The following is a 19,868-nucleotide window of genomic DNA, read 5'->3' on the forward strand; positions in this document are numbered from 1 at the left end:
TACTTTAAGTCCCTTGACTTCCCCTGGAACTGGTCCGTCTAGCTGGTCTTCTGGGGGAGGGGCCTGTTGTGCTGATTTTTCAGGTGTTAGCAGTTGGGGGAGCTGCTCTGCCCCCCGCCTGGTGCAGGGCTCAGTGGGGGTTGTTTACCCCGTGAGGCCCCGGGAGGAACAGCCACAGTGGCGGGGCCAGCTCCGGAGCCCTGGAGTCAGCCCCCGCAGTATCTCCGGGGCTCTCCGTCTGCAGGGCCTGGAGGCTCCGGGGCGGGCCGCTGATCTGCTCAGCTCGGTGCAGGAGCGTCCTTGCTGTCCTGGGCCCTCCAGGCCTCTGCCTGTCCCGGGGAGGCCGGATCCTGGGCTGTGTCCCGGCTCCCTGTGCTCCGGGGCCTGTGTTGTTGGATTCGCGCTCCCGCCCCGCAGCCCCCTCCGCTGAGCCGCAGCCTCAGCCCCTCCGAGCTGCTCCGGGTCCCGCCGTGCGCGCTGCAGCCCTTAGGGAGCTCGGCGCACTCTCCCCGGGGCGCAGGTGCCTGTTAGTGTCCCAGGGAGCCCGAGGGCATCCCCGCCCTCCTGGGTCCTGCTCTATCTCCCTGCGGGCCCCTTTCCGCCCGGGAAGGTTGGTGCAGCTCCTGCCTGTCCGGGACGGAGCTCTCCTGTCCTGGGGACACTCGCCCCGGCCTCAGCCCAGCTCCTCGCGGGGCCCCTCCCCCTTTTGTTTCTTTATTTCTTTTTCCCCGTCTTCCTACCTTGATAGAAGCGCGAACTCTTCTCACTGTAGCGTTCCAGCTGTTCTCTCTTTAAATCTCAGGCCGAATTTCTAAAACATTCTTTAAATGACAAAATTATAGGGATATAGAACAGCTTAGTGGTTGCCAGGAGGTTATGGGGAGAATGAGGATGGGAAGGAAGTAGATATGGCCATTCAGGGTCAATGTGATGGATTCTTTATCTTGACTGTATCAATGTCAATATCCTCATTGTGATACTGTGATAGAGTTTGGCAAGATGTTACTATTGGGGAACTGGGTAACGGGGACAGGAGATCTCCTTGTATTATTTCTTACAATTGCATGTGCGTGTATAATTGCCTCAAGATAAAAAAAGTTAACTAAACAATACCTAAGAATAAGCTGAATGATAGATACCCATCATTGATGAGAAGAAAACATAAAACACCCCTGCAGCACCCTCTATCCCCTGACTTAAATAGGTATATAGGCATACTGTGTTCTTAGACATAAAATCCCAACAACAAAAACATTAATTCTCCTTTATTTAATTTTGTCATAACACAAGTGGAAATACCAATATTCAGGCATCAATAATAGAAGAGCTGATTCTTAAATTTAATAAGGAAAGAAAAATAAGAACAGCTGAAAACTATAGAAGAAAAGCAAGGAGGGGAACCAGTGTTATCGCATACAAAGTAGACCATATTGCCCCAGGTATTAAAAACATGGTGACACTGGAAAACAAATAGTGAGGCAGACCAATACTGTGAAATAGAAATCAAGAACTGGTCTCCATATGTATGATAAAAACTTTTATCTCAAATCAGTGTGGAGAAGCTGGACTAGATAGGAAGTGGTATTGGAATGAGTGAGCATCTCTAGTATATTTCATAACATGCAGCATGAAAAGTGCAGAATTGCTAAAGTGGGTATCAAAAGTGAAACCTTGGAATGCCTGGGTGGCTCAGGTGGCTCACCTGCCTTTGGCCCAGGTGGTGATCCTGGAGACCCAGGATCGAGTCCCACATCAGGGTCCCTGTATGGGGCCTGCTTCTCCCTCTGCCTGTGTCTCTGCCTCTCTCTCTGTGTCTCTCATTAATAAATAAATAAAATCTTAAAAAAAAGTGAAACCTCAAAGAGTAGAAATAAAGCAAGGGACAATTCTATTTAATTAAGAATGGGTAGGTCCTTCCTACCTGGCACAAAATTAAAAAGCCATAAAAAATCTGTAAATAGGAGTGTATAAAACGGGACACCTGGTGGCTCAGCAGTTGAGCATCTACCTTTGGCTTGGGGTATGATTCTAGCCCCGGGATCAAGTCCTGCATCAGGTTCCCTGCGAGGAGCCTGCTTTTCCCTCTGCCTATGTCTCTGCCTCTCTTCTCTCTTCTCTCTCCCTTTCTCTCTCTGTCTGTCTCTCATGAATAGATAAATAAAATCTTTTAAAAAAATGGAGTGTATAGAACTCACAACATGATATTATATCTCTTTCCCTTTTTCTAAATGGAATGGCAAAAAATGCTGTAAATTAAAATACAAATGACAAACTAAGTAATATTTACAAATTACATCACTGAAAAGTGGCTAATTTCCCAAATATAAAAAGGGTTTCTGGAAATTGGTAGAAAAAAGATCAAAAAGCCAAAAGAAAAACAAAGGAGAACAGAAAGTTCCCAGAGGACAGCATTCAGATGGCTTTTATACATATGCAGTGATGCTCAATCTCATTCATAAAAGCAAAAATAAAAAAATAGACATACTTTCTTTTCCTATATTATTGGCAAAATCTAAAAATTTAATATCACAAGGTGCTGGTGAGGGAGTGGGTAAAACATACATTTGTTACTGGTGGATATGTAAATTATTACAACTATGGTAGAGGCCAATTTGGCCATATATATCAAAATTACAAATGTATTTACCCTGTCACCCAGATTCCACTTCTCAGCGTATATCCCATGGATATATGCATGCAGTTTGAAGTGGCACATGTATAAGATTATTCACAGCAGTATTATTTGTAAAGCAGAAAGGTAAAAATATCTTAATGCCATCAAAGAACTTATTAATCATGCTCCATACCTGTAATGGAATATTATGTTGCTATAACTGTATGAAAAAGCTCTCTACAAATTAATACAGAAAGATCACTAGTATATGTCGTCAAGGGAATAGAGTATGGGAGAAAAATATACAAATATACATACATATATACATACATATATATGTCCATGTATATGGAATGCTATTTGTCTAAATCAGTAAAAAAGCTATAAATATACAGGTGTGTGTGAAAATGTGTCTGTGTGGTATGTAGAAATTTTACATTCAAATATTAATTTAAAGCCTATCTGGAAATAGAAATAACACTGTGGTGAGGAGGGGAACTGAGTAAATGGAAAATGGGGGGAGGAAGGGATACGCTTTATTGAATAACATTTTATATTTTTGGTGTTTGAAATGTGAATACATTACATAACAAAAAATAGATCTTTTAAAAACCTTCAGAATAGAATTAAGTTATAGCATAAGCTTTCTGTCCTTCAGTTTACTCTTAGACTTTGGTGTTGGCATTAATAGCAATGTTTTTCACATGGTGTTCTGTGAAGCCTTAGTGCTTTTGGGTCCATCAAGTGATCTGGGTAAGCTGGAACTCTAGACTTTTCCTTATCATTTTTGACAAAAGTAGCATAGTGTATGCTTCTGTTTAAAAAAATGGCTCTGACATAAGGCAACCTAAATTGACAACCTAAGTAGAATGAAAATTTTCCCAGATCAGTAGATCAATCCATCTATTGCCATAGACATATAGAAAATGTTTTTAAAGATGTACCATGTACAAAGGTATCTGAACCTGATTGTGTCTATATCTCTTAGGACACTTTCACCTCAGCTATTAGAAACCCTGACTCAAACAAGCTTAAATGATAGGGACATTTTTTATTTCATCTAACAGGAAATGCAAGGGTAGGAATGCCTTCAAGGTTGTTTCAGGCAGGATTTAATGGTGCCATGCTTCCTGTGTCTGCGTGTTGTGCCAGCCTCATGTTCAGTTTCACCCTAAGATTGGTGATCATCAGGTCTTGAGAGAGAGCTATCAGCTATGGTCAGGATGCTGTGCTTTGTTATTATGTCCAGCAGAAAAGGGACAGGCCTGCTCCCTAACCATAACAATGGCAGCAGTTGTGGTGCAGTGAAGTTAGCTGCTGGCGTGTGTGTTGGGTGTAGTAATATTCCTTGGGCCAGATCTGCAGCATGAGTTGGATATCCTTCCTTGAAACTCAGCCTTGAGTCTGTTTCACCCCCCACCCCAACCTCACAAATACATGAGACAGCTAACATTTATTAACATCTTTTCTGCTTAAATTAACCACAGTGGACACACAAAAGATAACAAGCAAAATTAACGACAAATTATAGATGAGAACTAACTTGGAACATACATAACAGGGCTAATATCTATCATGTGCAACGGGCTTTTACAAATTGGTGAAAACAAACAAAAGAGACAAACAATGTAATAGAAAAATAGATTAAAAATGAATAAGTAATTCACAGATGAACAAATACAAATGGCCAATAAATATATGAAAATATGCTCATGTTCACTAGCAGTGAGTAAAATATAAATTACAGCAGCCATTAACTTTCACTTTATACCTATCAGATTGTCAAAAATTAAAATGAATGAGAATAATAATTTTAGGTAAGAAAGCAGGGAAAAAATGTATTCTCAGAAACTTCTGGTGAAATACAAATTGCTGTGGACTGTTTTGGAAAGTAACTTGACAGAATATCCTAAAATTAAAGCCACAATGTTAGTCTATTGCTGCTCACACAGTGGGTAACTTTTGCCAGTCCCTGTTGGCTCCTGAGAAGGCCAGGCTGGGAGGGTACAAGTGTTAGAGCAAAGTGGGGCAGGAAACTCAAGGAAGGAAATACCAGGATTAAGATTGGGGGATATGACCGCACCTTATATCCTTTCATAGTATGATGGTTGGTTATCATTTTGAGGGGGTCTGAACATTTATCAACCCTCTGCTCTGTGCCAGGTATCCTGCTCAGTTTTAGGGATAGAGGTCCAAGGAGAAACTGCCCTCCCCTCCCCCATCCCCAGAGGGTGACACTTCGGAGCAATGACATCATTTGAAGTAACGCAAGTGAGCCTTCGTTTTTATCATACCAAACTTGGTATCACGTATTTGAGTTTAGTAAAACTTACTTAGGATGACATTCCTTTGTATTTCCCTCTTCTGCTCCTAAAACTGCTTATCATTTTTACTGACCCATCTTAAAAACATTTTTTAACTCTACCAGTAAAAAGATCCCATAAAATTATTTTTAAAATGCTTGCTTCCCAGTAGATTCTCACCCTCAGTATGTTACTCCTAATGACAAAATCGTTATCTTTTAGCATATATTTCTTTCTATAGCCAGTCCTGTCTTTCAAAAATATGTATCTCTGCAGAAGTATTGAACAAAATAGGTGCTGACCCATGGGTGGTTGCATCTGAGAAATAACTTGTTATTTTTATAGGTCCCCTGACAAGCATCTGTACTCTGAAGTAATTTCAGAGAGATGCAGGATCATATACCTTATTTTCTAGATATGGATGAAGAAAGGAGACTAGAAACTCAGCAGCAGACTAAGTACATTGTGCTGAAGTGACTTTTCCAGGTATCTTTGGGCTTTGCAGGTTGACAATTCTTTAGGGAATGGCTTGGATTTGATTTAACATTTTCTAAATTGGTTCACCACCCTTGAGTTTGGAGGATGTATTGCTTCATGTTCCCTCAGATTAATGTACTGCCAGCAGGTCTGATGCTCACATCTCAGGAAATTCATTAACACGTTGGGAAATCCCGTACCAGGTGTGGCACTGAAAGGTTAATCTATCCTCCTTCCTACTTCATAGCGACTTCATAGTGAATTACACTCCAGTCGTTTAAAGTGAACAAATGAGGGCAATATGCCTTCTCACTGGCCTTAAAGTGGGAGTCACACGCTTTTGGGTTTTGGTTAGGATGCGCAAACATTGTGTGTGTTTATTTCTGTCTTGCACACATCCCTCAATCCCTAAACACCTTAATATGTTTGCATTGTGGTCTCTTTAAGTGTACTCTTCTGCTTCGGCTCATGAGTAAGAAGAAATCTGCAAGCACCGCTGCAGACATACAGACTCTACAGTCCATTCTAATGTGCACAGAAAGAAAAAAACCCTTGGAGCTTTGCTTCGATGCTTCTGTTTGGGGTCAACTTATTATAGCATCTTCACTTGGTCTTGAGTTTCTGGCTGCCATACTTCTCATTCTCTTAAAGATGGTTACCACTTCCTTCTTGCTTTCTTTTTAGCACATTTTCCATCTGCACCTGCCTTCTTCCATCTAAGGAAGGGGTGAATCTCTTGACCATGGTTTTCTATGGTTTCTTGTTTCCTCCAGTGAAGTAAACGTTGGTTCAGTACAACACAAAGCTCCTGGCTGACTTAAGCCCTTGCAGACTCAGACTTATTGCCAAGAAGTTGGAATCCCTTACTTTCTCTCCGCTTTATCTATTCCCTTCCTCACCTCCTTCAAGCATGCTCTCCCCCAACCAATCCCCCCAGCCACGCCGCCCAGCCTAACTTTATCTCAGAGAATATCAGGTTTACTTTTCGATTTTACTGCTTTCCATTCAAATTTTGCCCATAAAACCACTTTACTATAACAGAATGAAATATTATTTTCATTACTTTCCTATCCTAAATATGCATAGCAATAACACACTTGTGATGTATAGCAAGTCCTGGATTAAATACATGATAATACATAATAAGAATGTATCATTTTAATGAAATATTTTATTTCTTCTTTTGTTACTTATTGTAATTTGGTTTAATTTGGCTCTACTAACCTTTTTGCCCACATCTAACTCTTACAACACGTTTTTATGAATATTGCATATTAAAAAAGAAAGAAAGGAAGAAAGAAAAAAGCTACTCACCATCAACTAAATATCAAGGTGAACATAAGGTCAGGTTCAAGTTTGGGGAAAAAAGTACAAAAGAATTTAATAGAAAAATCTCATTGAGGAAATGAGCACAGCATCTTTGGCAAAAATGTTTTCACTAAGAGTATTATCAGTGATCTCAATATGCAACTTATGTTTCCAAATTCTGTTGTTGCTAAGGTTAGAGGAAGAAAGGAACATTCAAAGACCCATGAACGAGGTAATTTATCTATTATTTATTAATTAATTACTTTATTGTCTTAGTTTGCACTGTGTCCTCATAACTTAACACCTATAGCGTATTAAACTCCCAGTAGAGGACTAAATGACGAAATGAACAAATGAATGAACCAGCAAACTGAGCATTCAATATGCCGCTGAATACACTGAATGTATAATTATGCACAAATGAAAACCTGTAACTTCGGAAGGACATGTGGCAGTGTGAGTGTGAGCGGCAGCCATGCCGTGGCACAGAGATCACCAGGACAACAGGAGTCCAGAAACGGGGCTGGCCAATGAGAAGCAGTAACAATTGGTTGTACACAGCATTCCAAATGACCTCAGCAGCTATTTGTAATAACTTGTTCCCTATACTTTTCATATATTTTATTGTGAACACAATTAACAATATTATTCTTTTCCGTGGTTTTAGTTCTTCCATTATTTTTAGGTCCTTAGGCTTTTGTCACAGCATGGGAGAAACATCTGAGAAAAGACCTCTCAGCCAGCCTATCTGGACAGCCACGCTGGTTTCTTTTCTTCTCAGCCTAATCATTAAAGTGAAAAATGCTCATGTGGCAGACCAACTCCACAGGCCTGGCTTGTTTAATAGATTCTTAGTAAATTATATTAGCTCTTGAATTCCATCCAGGTTCTTAATGATGATATTTCTGAAAGTGACAAGCTTCAGTAGCTTGGAAAAGTTCATTGCAGTCTCTGGTGGTTGTGATTTTACCCTAATGAAATTATCATTTGTACATAGGTCTTTTAGCTGTGGTCTAATACTTTCAGACTCTGAAACCTGGGACTATAATAATGCAGTGCAGGGTAACCTGGGGACCAAGCCCTTGGCAAGTGCTGAGCTCTACAGTGCTGACTGCCAGACTTCAGTGTGGTCAGCAGCACCTGCACGGGGTGTTAAAATAAACATAGTTGTTGAAGATGTCTCTATTCTACCCCTTGGACTAAATGTGTGAATATGCATGCAAAGTGGATTTAAAGTTGCAGATGGAATTAAGGTTGCTAATCAGTTGACTTTAAAATAGGAAGATTATCTTGGGTTATCTGGGTGGGCCCAATCGAATCACAAGGGGCCTTAAAAGTGGAAGAGAGGAGGTCAGGGTGATGCCATGTCAGGAGGATCTAACTCGCTGCTGCTGGCTTTGAAGATGTGGAAGGGGCCAGATGTGAAAGAGAACGGGTGGCTTCTAGAAAATGAAGAAAGCAGGGAAATGGGTTCTGCCCTGGAGTCCCCAGAAAGGAATTCAGCTCTGCTAACAGCTTGATGTTAGCCAACTGAGACTTGTGTTGGACTTCTAACCTACAGAACTGTGAGATAACAAATCCGTGTTGTTTTATGACAAAAAAAAAATTAAATTTTAAAACTCGTTTACTGAATGAATGTACCCTTGGGGTTTCTGAGTTTCTGGTCTGGCGTAGGCCCAAGAATGTGCATTTTTAACAGATTTCCAGGTGAATATGATGCCTATGCTGTCAATCTGAGGCCATGTTTTAAGAACCTGGGGGAGAAAAGCTCCAGCTAGTCTGAAGATTGAAGAGTAAGGGATCTCACTGAAGATCTGTGCATACCAGCTAGTTAGCTACTTACTGCTCCAAGAAGGAGCAGTTACCTCTTGCTAGAGTTTCTGTGTAGTTCTGTGCTAATAACAGAGCAACTGTCCACCTTCTTCCCGTAATGCAAGTTTTGGTCCATTTCTCTTTTCCATTCTGTGGCTTTCTCTTTTGGTTCTAATAATTGTTTCTAAGTCATTCTGTCTTGAATTTTAATCCTGACTCAATGCAGCCATTTACGAGTTACATAGCTTCAGGAATCTATTAGAACTGTCTGAACATCAGTTTCCTTATTGATAAAACAGTAACACCTGTTCCTAAGGTGGTTGTTTAAGTACAAGAGTCCTTATGCCCTAAAGCCTTGGTGCAGTACCAGGTAAATTGTAGTTCTGGTGCAGTACCAGGTAGATTGTAGTTCGTACACAGTAAATATTCCTCACCCTTGTTTTTTATTGCCTAAAAATGTCTTTCTTCTCTCTGACTCTTTTTAATACTCTGGCACTGTGCTTCCATGCTTCTTCTTCTCTATCTATTCACTTTTTCCTCCAGGCTCCTTGAACTAGTGGTGATATTCATGGAATGTCATACACTCCATTGGATCTAAGCTAAGCGCCTAGCAGAGGCCATGTGAAGTTCTGAAGGGGCAGATTTCTCCTTAAGGACTTTTGCTTTCAGCTTCCCCAAGATCACCTCATCAGGCTATGCAGGAATTTGCATAGTAATTCAGTGAAGGTGTGCAGCAATTTGCAATGGGAATTACAATACAAGGGGTCAAGATTAAAGTTCTTGTTAAATATGCCTTACCAGGGAGTCCAAAGGGAGCTGCTTAAGAGATCAAGCCATTTGTTAACCTGCTCCTCTGATCCAAGGTTTTTGCCTTTGTCTTTAAAAGAGTTTTCTTCTCATCTCCTGACAATTTTAACACACCTTCCTGGGGTCCTAATGCCAAAACCCACAGGATACTAAATACTTGGAAATATTTCTTATTTAAATCTAGGTTAATTGGTCTAGACTTTGGGAGACAAGATCAATGGTGCCTATAAACTCTTAACTATTCACAGAGGAGGGGATTAGTGGAAATAAGAGACACGTGATGCAGGACTGCAAGGGTCCCCAGATTAGAGATCCCCCAGGGGTCTAGGGCTCCTCCAGCCTGAGCTGCAAGAATATCTGTTTCTTTGAAATTAAATACATATGTTCACACCTCTCCTAAGAACAGATATTCATTCTCTATGACAATTCAGTCTAAACTCATATTGAAAAAAGGAAATATATCTATACAGCCCTATAACTCTTAAGCAGGAAATAACATTCTACTCCCATGAAACCAATGGGTCATATTAATGTTCTGAATAGTATTTGCTTCTTCTGTGCTTCCACTTGGGTGCCTACTTATTCTAGTAGACGCCGTTACACTTTAGTATCTTCTTCCTTCTTTAAATTTAAAATGCCTATTCTACCGATGGCTGGATTGAGTTCTGGGAAATGGTCTTTATTCTCATCAGTCTTTATCTGGGAATGGAGATTCATTATTGTAGTAACAGAGACATTATCCTTTCCCTAAACAAAGAGAGATCAACTATGTTACATCCTATAGTATGTACCACATAATATTTCTCCTTCTACTCTTGCCCTCTATTTTTCATATAATTGCTAGAGTGGTTCTTTTTAACTTTTAAAGTTTATTTTTTAACCATTATGGCATTAAAAAGCACTGTGTTGTGTTAATGAAAATATATTAAATTCACACGTAGATTAAATTATGCATTTTAACCCATTGTGTGATACTTACTCAAAGTACAGAATACAGCATTCAGGAAGCATTCTTGTACTGATATAATGATCCAGGAGTAATGATTTCCTTAATTTTCAGGCCTGAGGTGATGTTGGCAGACTGAATCCGAGAACCCAGGGGAGGGTACCACAGGACCAGCCACGATGGTCCTTGGCTTCATGCAGGCTAGATATCAAATGTGACCTAGAGAAAGTGAAAACAAGTTTCTTGAATTGGGTGAGTGACAGAGAATAGCAGAAGGGGTGTCTGGGAGGACTCAGAAAGTAAGGGAGAGTGAGTCTCCTGCCTAGGGGTAAGGGTTTATATTGACTGGGAAAGGGAGTAGGGTAGGTTTTCCTTCAGTAATCCATGGTAGAGTCCAATCAAAGGCAAGTGTCAGGTGAACAATGCGTGTTATTTCATAAATTACTAAGGTAGGGGTATTGATGCCAGCATCAGCTGAGGTTTGTTTGAAGCTAATGTCCCGGAATGTGTTTGGGATCTGGCTCCTCTGAGATGTTATTAGGTGTTTGGGGCCTAAAACAAAAGTCAGAGAATGATTAACTTCCTTGCTTCCCCCCTGAACAGAAAACAAAGTTTCTTTGGCTTGTTCAGAGGCAAAATATGGAAAATGAGTAAATGGGGCCTACCAAAAAAACAGCAGAGATAGAGCCTTTCTAAAATGATGTCATTGGGATGCCCTAGTGGTTCAGTGGTTGAGCCCCTGCCATTGGCTGGGGGCGTGATCCCAGAGTACCACATCAGGTTTCCTGCATGGAGCCTGCTTCTCCCTCTGCCTGTGTCTCTGCCTGTGTCTCTGCTTCTCATGAATAAATAAATAAAATATTTTTTTAAAAAATTTAAAAAATGATGTCACTTCAGCTTTCCTGCTTCAGAGGTAATTAGTTAAAAATGTGGATGTAAAAAAAAATGTGGATGTACAATTTTATGCCTTTTTAGGGAAACGTTAGCTATCTCTTTCTGATACCTGTGAAGATTTTTTTCATTTCAACCACATCAATTAATGCTATCTAACTATTGCTATTATAAAGATACATCAGTATTTTACTGGACTGCCACCTCTTTTTCTTTAAAGACAAATTGGTAAAGCATTTTATTTATGAAATTAAGAACCTTATTTAGTCTTACTAAATGCAGGAGAATGATGCCCTAAATACCTACTTCATGTTATACAAACAGCATCTCCATTGAATTTTTTTCATATACTATGTATTATCTTGTACTTAATCTTCCTTGAAAAATTAAATATGCATGATTTTTACCTAGTGAAGAAGGGCATTTCATATTTTTGATGCAGCAAAAATCAACCACATGATTTCACACACTCACTAGGAATAAATGAATTTTCCAAAATGATTTGAGAGTAGAAATACATTAGTATTTGCTAATCACAAATCTCAATAAGGGTCATTGCAAAAAAGCATATGTTGAAATTAATTACACCTGTCCAAAAATCCATCCCCTTTATCTTTGGAAGCATACTAGCAAATACCTTAAGTGTTTAATGTTGCATTATTCCCTATAATAAATACTCTGATTTAAAGTAATGTCTGAAAAGATATACTGACTTACTGCTTTCTACTATGAATTCTTCTGTGACATTTATTTACATTTGATTTTCAATTAAATGCTTTCCTGTATTTTTATAACTTCAAAGTTACTTTCCTTTATGTACTGTCTGGTAGTTTCTAAGGTGTATATGTAAAGCAAAGGACTTTTCTCATTCATTACATTTGCAGGGTATGAATCCAGTGTGCGTTTGGAATAACGAATAAGGCTTGAATACCAGTTAAAGGCTTTGACACTTTCTGTACATCTGTATGGTCTCTCTAGTATGAATTCTGTGATGTTAAATAAAGTGTGAGCACTGAATAAAGGACCTACCACATTCTTTACATTTGTAAGTTTTTTCTCCATCATGAATTCTGTGATGGTGAGTAAGGGAGTGATTTTTTTTAAAATGAGCTTTCTTGAGCTATAATTTATATACGTATATGTACTTTAAATGAATAGGTTGGTGAGTTTTGACAAATGTACAACACCTGGATTATCACCATGTTACTTGTGACATACATTTCTATTGTTCCAGAAAGTTCCCTTGTGTCCCTTTGCAGCCAGTCCCTATTAGCACCAAACAACCATTGATTCCTTTTGATCAACATATGTTTTAGAAAACCATCCATTTTCTACATGAAATAGTAATTTTTTTTAACTGACTGTAATGCTAATAATGAATGACCATTTAATGATGTTTTTATTCATTCCCCTGTTAATGTACATTTTAATTATTCTCAATTCTGGGTTTATTTTGGTTTTCTTTTATAAACAAAGCCGTTATGAACATTTTTTATCTTTTTTTTCTTTTGTAGACATATACTTTCATTCCTCTTGGGACATACCTGGAAGTGGAACTGTCAAATCATGTGATAAGTGTATTTTAACTTTATAAAAGCTTCCAAACTCCTTTCCAAAAGATTGCACCCTATTACTTATGTATTTATTTTAATTTTTTAAAAAAGATTTTATATATTCATTCATGGGAGACACACATAGAGAGGCAAAGACATAGGCAGAGGGATGAGCAGGCTCCCTGTGGGGAGCCTGATGTGAGATTCAGTCTCAGGACCCTGGGATCATGACCTGAGCCAAAGGCAGATGCTTCACCTCTGAGCCACCCAGATGCTCTGATTGCACCATTTTATAATCCTACCAGAAACATATGAAAGTTGAGTTTGTTCTGTATCTTTGTAAACACAGAATTTCATGCTTTTAATTGTTGTCACTCTAGGGAATGTGAAATGGTATCTCACTTGATTCTAATGTGCATCTCCATGAGGACTAATGATTGTGCATCATTTCATATGCTTATTATCTGTGTTGTATCTTCTTTTGTGAAATATCTGTAGGAGTCTCTTCTTTATATTTTATTTGGTTATTCCAGGGGTTATGGTATGACTTTTTATTTTCTCAGTTTCTCTTGAAGATAAGAAGTCTTGAATTTTGATGATAATCAGTTGATAACTGATTTTCAGATATTGATCTTGTATCCTGTGATCTTGCTAGTGTCACTTATTAATTCCAGTAAATTTTTTTGTGAATACCTTGGCATCTTCAACAAGATAACTATGTCCTCTGACTTAACAGTGTTAATTCTTTTCAGTCTTTAAGATTTTCCTTCCTTCCTTTTTCCTTTTTTTTTTTTTTTTTTTTGTCTCATTGCACTGGCTAGACCTCCAGTATAATATTAAATAGAAACCACCAAAGCGGATATTCTTGCCTTACTTGTGCTCTTAGTAAATATCTGATCATTATGATTGGCTGTAAGTTGTTTTATGTATGTCTTTTATGAGGAAATTTCTCTTCAGGTCATCTGGGTGGCATGTCCTGAGATCAGCTACGTGGGGCTCTGGGCTCCTCCTGGCATCTGCTTCTGCTTGGGATTTTCTCCCTTCCTCTCTCCCACCACCAGGCCTCTCCCCACTCATTCTCTCTCTCTCTCTCAGATAAATAAAATCTTTAAAAAAAATTTCTCTTATGTTCCTGGCTTGCTGAGTTTTTATTATAAATAAGAGTTTGAATTTTGTCCATTGCCTTTTCTGAAAGTATTGAGATGTCCATTTGATTGTTCTCCTTGGTACTGATCATCACAAACTGATTTCTGAAGATTTAAATAACCTTACATTCATGTGATAAAATTCACTAAGTTATGAAATATTATTTTTGGTATATATTGCTGAATTTTGTTTGCTAAGATTTTGTTGAGGATTTTTGCAAATATGTGTACAATGGATAGTAGCCTGTAATATTATTTTTTTGCGTTAACTTTGGTTTTATTATCAGTTATGCTACCGTCATAAAATGAATTGAGAAACATTCTCTTTTCTAGTATCTGAAAGATCTTATATAAAATTGGTACTATTTCCTCCTATTAAAGGATAATATTAAATATTAAATATTAATATTAAATTTGATAAAATTCACTAGTAAAACCATCTAGCCCTGGAGATTTATTTATTGGAAGAATTTTTTGTTTCATTATGAATATAATATCCTTAATAAATATATGACTATTTGCCATTCTATTTTTGAACTTGCTATAATCAATAATACTTTTCAAAGAATTTATTCATTTCATCTAAGTTATCAAGTTTATTGCTATAAGTCGTTCACTTCATTTATTATCCTTTTAGTCAAATTAGGATCTACAGTGATATCTCATCTTTCATTACTGACTGAAAATTTGTTTTCTTTTTTCTTGATTAGTATTTTAAAGTTTTTATCAATTTCCTTACCATTTTCAAAGAACTAGCTTTGCCTCTGTTATTTCCTCTATTGTTTGTAGATTTTTCATTTCACTGATTTCTGTTCTTATATTTACTATCTTCTTCCTTCTAATTATTTTTGGTTTAATTTGCTTTTATTTTTCCAGCTTCCTAAGGTATAAATGTAAATAATTTATTTTGAACTTTGTATTTCTAATATAGCCTTTAAGACTATAAGTATTCTCTTGCACAGTATTTTAGCTTCATTTCCACAAATTTTGATGTGTTTTATTGTTATTTTGTATGAAATATTTTCTAATTTCTCTAATGATTTCCTTTGTGATCCATGGTTTATTCTCAGACCTGTTCTTATGGACATTACTATCTACTTTGTTGTTGATTTTGCAATGTCCGCTGACCACAATAGAATTTCAAAATTTTCTTCTTTGGAGCTTACTGAGACTTATTTAATGAGCTAGCATATGGAACATTCCATGGACACTTGATAATGATGTTTATTTTGTAGGTACTGGGGGTTATGTTCCATAAATGTTAGGTCAGGTTAGCTGATACTGTGGTTCTGATTGTCTACATCCTTACTGAATTTTTGTTTACTTGTTCTATCAATTACTAAAAATAAAGGTGTTAAATAGCTACAAGTATGATTTTGGATACTTTGATTTTTCCCTTTAGTTCTGTCAGGTATTTCCCCATATATTTAGAAGCTCATTATTTAGGTATGTACACATTTAGGACTGATAATTTGCCCTTTTTATGATTGTGAAATGTTCTTCCTTATCTAGTAATATTCTTGATCTTGGAGTTTAGTCCATCCTATGTTAATATAACCATACCAGCCTTTTTTATACATCCTAATTTCATGTTATATCTTTTTCCATCCTTTTACTTTTACCTTGTGTCTTTATATTTAAAATGTATTTTTCTGTAGGAAGCATGTAGTTGGGCCTTGCTTTGTTATCCAGTCTGAAAATTTCTCTAGCTCAAGTTTAGTACATTTACATTTAATGCCATTTTTGATATAGATGAGTTTAAGTGTATCATCTAACTAGTTGTTTTCCACTCATCTGTTTTGTTTTTGTTTCTCTGATCATCCTGACATATTTTGGGTTCATCAGAAAAATTTTTGGTATTCTGGTTTCTGTCCCCCTATGGTTTTATATGTATAACTCTATAGGTATAATTTAGATTATTTTCTTTAGAGGTTACACCTAGTCCTAACAATATACATTTTTAACTTATCAAGACCTGTTTAGTGTTAATGTTGTAAACTTTTACATTTCATACCTGTCACTTTCCATTTCTACTTTTAAATTCACACTTCATGGTCTATAATGTAATATCCTAACATAGGGTAGGTTATGTTATACCTGATTCAGTTATTTGCCCCTCCTTTGTGTGCGTGTTGTCATATCTTTTATTTCCACAGGCAATATCAGTTATAACTTAAAATATTACTTTTGTTTTGGACAATGCTTTAAGGAAATTTCAAGAATGAAAGAAACACATTGTTTGTTTATTTATTTTTTTCACATTGTTTAAAAAAATTTTTTAACCTCTTATTTGTTAGCTTTTCTTGTTCTCTTCCTTAATTCCCATAGGTTAAGTTTCCTTCTGGAGTTTATTCTCTTAAACTAGAAGAATATAGAATATCCTTTGGCTTTGTTGTTGTTGTTGTTGTTGCCATTGTGCTGGTGTTTTGGTAACAAATGAAGTATATTTTGTTCCTATGTAGTGCTCTGGGTTGACACATTCATTGTAATTGGAAGTAGTAGTCCATATACCACATTTCTATGTTTGTTGTTAGCCCACACCCAGTTTTAAATTATTGAAATAGAAAATGATTTTTTTGCAGCATACATAAAAAGATTCACACAGTCAGCCAACTAAGGTGCCTTAGTAATTGAAACCTTCGTGAAGCTTCTTCCAGATAGAAGAAGCTAGTTCTTAGAGAAAGTAAGTCACAAGTCATAGTTTTACTTGGCTGTACTGAAAAGTCCCAGACTGCATAAAATGGGATAGGAGAAAAGCAATATAATTTTTTTTTTCGGAAGGTCTGTGAGCAAATGATGAAGCTTTTGGCTTTGCAGTTAGGAGACATTGTGCTCTCTCCTGTGTTTTGTCACCAGGAACAACTGGGTAGTAAGGCTTTTCTTTTTCTCAAGTTCTTAATTTAAATTCCACTCAGTTAATAATATACAGTATAATATTAGTTTCAGTTGTAGAATTTAATGATTCTTAAATACATCACCTGGTGCTCATCACGAGTGCCCTCCTCAATCCCCATCACCTATTCAACCTATCCTCCCACCCACCTCCTCTCCGATAACCATCAGTTTGTTCTCTATAGTTAAGCATCTGTTTCCTGGTTTTCCTCCCCCACCCCCTTTTTTTGTTTGTTTGTTTGTTTGTTTCTTACATTCCACATATAATGAAATTATATGGTATTTGTCTTTCTCTGACTGATTTCTTTCGCTTAGCATAATACTCTCTAGCTCCATCCATGTTATTGCAAATGGCAAGATTTCATTCTTTTTTGATGGCTGAGTAATATTCCATGCTGTGTGTGTGTGTGTGTGTGTGTGTGTGTGTGTGTGTGTGTGTGTATGTATCTGTATCCATGTGGTGTATCCATACCACATCCATTCATCAGTGATGGACATTTTGGACTCTTTCCATAACTCGGCTATTGTTGATAATGTTGCTATAAACATCCTGGTACAGTATCCCTTTGAATTAGTATTTTTGTATCCTTTGGGCAAATACCTAGTAGTGCTATTGCTGGATCATAGGATAGTTTTATTTTTAACTTTACAAGGAATCTCCACATTGTTTTCCAGAATAGCTGCACCAGTCTGCATCCCACCAACAGTGTAAGAGGGTTCCTCTTTCTCTGCATCCTCATCAACACCTATTGTTTCCTGTGTTGTTAATTTTAGTCATTCTGGCTGGTGTGAAGTGATATTTCGTGGTAGTTTTGATTTGTATTTCTCTGATAATGAATGCTGTTAGCATCTTTTCATGGGTCTGTTGGCCATCTGTGTACCTTCTTTGGAAAAATGTCTACTCATGTCTTCTGCTGGTTTTTAAAGTGGATTATTTGTTTTTTGGGTGTTAAGTTTGATAAGTTCTTTATAGATTTTGAGTACTAACCCTTTATCAGATATGTCATTTGCAAATATCTTTTCCCATTCTGTAGGTTGTGGATAGTAAGGCTTTTATTATTTGAGATAAAAGGACCAATCCATAAATTCATAAAATATACAGTGTCATTTTGAGGACTGCTGTAAGGATGTTGGTGTTGCTCAGTTTACAGTGATAAAAGCTCTTGCTGTGTTGATGATTAGAAGGAAATGCAATTGCATTAGTTTTTTTTTTTTTTAAGCTCAGAACTAACAAATACTACTCAGAATTTAATTGCACTGAACCATCTGTTTCTGCAACTAGATACCTTTACCTTTTCTCCCTTGGAACACCCACAGTAATACATTCTGTCACAGTCCTAATAGCCTCTTTGGTTTGCAGCAACTTTATTAAAAATTTTTTTTTAATTTTTGGCTAGGTAACTGACTGGCGGGATTCTTTGAGGTTCTTCTAAATAATATAATCCAATCTAATCCACATTTTCTATAATTTATTTACTAAAACAAACTGAAAATTAATTTACTTAAAGAACTGTATGAACTTTGCTGGGTGAGAGATTCAAAGATTAATTAGACTAGGCCTTTACCTCAATATTTTAATGCCTAGTAGAGGAATTATATAATTTTATCAGGCATTTTCTATAGAATAATGCCATATAACAATCCACTACAAACATTTCAGTGGCAAAAACATTAAGCAATTGTGGTTTATGTATTTAGGATCAGTTGGTGGTTTGGCTAGGCAACTAGGCTGATCTTGACTGGGCTTGTTAACCTGTCTGGGTGATCCCTGACTATCAGGTGATTCATGCTAGACTTAGCCAGGAAGTCTGAGGCAATGCAGTCCTGCTCCATGTGTTTCTCATGATAGCTAGCAGGCTAGCTGGCACTTGTTTTTGTGCTTAGAGACAGGAAACAGTAAACCTCAATTAGTAAGCTCTTTTCTAGCTGATTCAGCAAGTTAAATGATTGAGCCTACTGAAAAGGCAGATCACCCCATATATGGAGTTTAGGTACTGTAGTTATTCAGCAAAATCTAAGACTACATGGTGGGTAAAGAATGAAAACCCCATCAATACAATCTACCACTGTCTGCTCCTGTGACCACAAATATTCTCAACTCATCCAAATGCAAAATATAGTCATCTCTCAAAAGTATCCAAGGTATTGAGCTCAAAATCTAGGTAGGATATCATGATATATATCATGTCCAGATGTGGCATGGATTCAGAAATCTTTGAGTTAAAAACATAAGTCATCTATCATCACACCTCCAACACAAAATAATAAAACAGGAAAAAGATAACTGGGTAAACTCTTACATTTGAAAAAGGGAAAATTGTGAGGAACCTAACAAACACTAATCCATAGCAATTTTGAAATTCCACTGGTCAAATATTGCCAGGTCTTTTGTTTTGGAATGAAGAATGCTTCTTAATTAGGCTCCTGTATTTCACTGGAACAGAACTCAACCTATTGGCAATCTTACCTCTCCAGAACTGAACTCAGAGCAATTAAAATAGATGACTCAAAACCCATACAATATCACTCTTTCACAAAACGTGTCAGTGGGTTCTTACTTAGAGCCTATTCACGTTTACTTTACAAACATCTTTAGCAAGTCAGATTGCACAGTCACCACAGCCACACATGTTAATAGGAGTGAAATAGAGAGCAGGAAAAGGACTGTTATAGATAGACACACTCCACAATAAGTAGGCTGAAAGTGAAAGGGGAAACAGCAAAATTTTAAGAAATATACACACACATACACACACACAAATACAAATATCCTAGAGGTCTCGGGCTATTTAATTTAAAGCCACATAATAATGAATGCATTAATAAATCCTGAAAACATCACTTTATTTAAAACATGGTATATTTATAATAAGTTAACTAAAATTCTAAATTTTATTTTTATTTTAAAAGGGCAATGATTAAAGTTAACATATTTGTGAGCTTAAATAGGTAGAACTATAGCCATTCTAAATGTCAAGAATGCTTTATTTCTCTAAGTATTTTTGTATAGCCAATCTTTACATTTTTTCTTCATATTGTCCACAATAATAATTCTTATTTTTCACTAATTGTAGATGACATTAAATAAATACTTACTGAATTGAATTCAATACACATATC

This window comes from Vulpes lagopus, chromosome 2, assembly GCF_018345385.1.
Source record: "Vulpes lagopus strain Blue_001 chromosome 2, ASM1834538v1, whole genome shotgun sequence".
NCBI classification, from domain to species: domain Eukaryota; kingdom Metazoa; phylum Chordata; class Mammalia; order Carnivora; family Canidae; genus Vulpes; species Vulpes lagopus.